The sequence below is a fragment of the Microtus oregoni genome, unplaced genomic scaffold (assembly GCF_018167655.1).
Source record: "Microtus oregoni isolate MIOR12 unplaced genomic scaffold, Mior012 000045F_ref0000178, whole genome shotgun sequence".
Taxonomy (NCBI): Eukaryota; Metazoa; Chordata; class Mammalia; order Rodentia; family Cricetidae; genus Microtus; species Microtus oregoni.
This window is the reverse complement of record NW_024543219.1, coordinates 1,746,832-1,748,473: the sequence shown is the minus strand read 5'-3', so window position 1 is coordinate 1,748,473 and position 1,642 is coordinate 1,746,832.

Sequence of the window (1,642 nt, the reverse complement as noted above, 5' to 3'; positions counted from 1 at the left end):
TCCGCGCAGTCAGATGACGTCCAGCATGCTCGTCGCTTCCGGCGCCCGACGTGACGTCAGAGCCCGGGGCACGCGGGCGGAGGTGGTTGTATTCGTTGTCGGTAACCTGCGGCGGTGTTTATCTGCTTGTGTTCAGTGGTTTCTGCTGAAAAAAGGGCCCTTGAAGTTGGCTTGGCCAGAGACCGTAGATGGTGCAGCCCGCCGTAGGGACCAGGGTGGCGGACTTGGGCACAGAGGGGCGAGCGTGGAATCGGAGTGGGCGAGAGAAGCAGGGCAGCCAGAACCCGTCCCAGGGGATTTAATTGTGCTTCTTTTTTGTTTGTTTATTTGTTTACTTTTTGAGGCTGGGTTTCTCTGTAGCTTTGGGGTCTGCCCTGGAACTAGCTCTGGTAGACCAGGCAGGCCTCGAGATCCGCCTGCCTCTGTCTCCCGAGTGCACCACCATTGCCTGGCCTCTTTCACAATTTTTAAGAGTTCTTTTCATTGGTTTACTGTCTAGGCTGTTACTTTGGGGGGAGATATGGTGGGATAGGGGTTGTCACAGAAGCCTTTGTCCCTCTTTCTCAGACATCGATGCCACTGCAAACGTGTAGACAGACTTTTCATTTTGGGCCTCCTGTTGACAAAAAAAAAAAATACCTGGAAACTTGTTAATTATGAAAGCTCAGCCTTGGCTTAGGTTTGTTTCTGACTACCTCTTATAAGATAGCCCATATCTTTTAGTCTTCATTGTCTCACGTGGCTCGGTTATCTTTACTCAATATCTGTACTTCCCATTCTGCTTCCTCTCCTGATCTGGCTGGCAACTCCCTTTTCACTTCCCAGAACCATCTCTGTCCAGAAGTTCCACCTATACCTTCTGCCTAGCTATTGGCTATTTAGCTTTTTTATTAAACCAATCACAGTGACACATCTTCATACACTATAAAGGAATATTCCATGGTTCCTTCTTTTTGTCTAAATAAAAAAGAAAGATTTTAGCTAACACAGTAAACTATACATAAGAACAATGATCCGATGAGAATTACATTTACAATGTCCAGTCTGTTTGCATTGGCAAATGTGGAGAAAATGGTCCATTATCTATCCTATCTTAGTCCAAAGTTTTATACCTGAACCATTTTTGTAATAACTTGTATTAACATCTTTTAAAATGTCCTTTTAGATCTTAAACATCTTTTTAGATAAACAACTAAGCTTTTATGTTTCTCAACCTTATAAACTTTGCATCTCTTATATAAGTTTCTTTTTAAATTTGGTAACAAGGAAAGCTGTAAAACTATAACTATCAAGTCTTCATTCACTGTCAGAAACCGAAGGATAAAATAATTACCTGAGGAAACAAACAGGAAGTGCAGAGCAAGAAACTTCCAAACTTTAAGAAATGACAGAAACAGCTGGCTGCCTGGACAGTCACCTAAGTTTCCACTATAATGTTGAAGCATCTGTTTTCAGCCTATAGGCCTAGACGTTACTGTGTAGCATGGATTTTAAAATATTGTCCTACCTTGTCTTGGCAAAGTTTGGCAGTCTTCTTCCTGTGTGTCTTGCTTGTCCAGTTTGGATATCAAACTTTCAGTAGTCAAGGCAAATTGCCCAAATGGTTAGCTTTTGCTACAAAAGAAAACTCCATGTGGAGGGT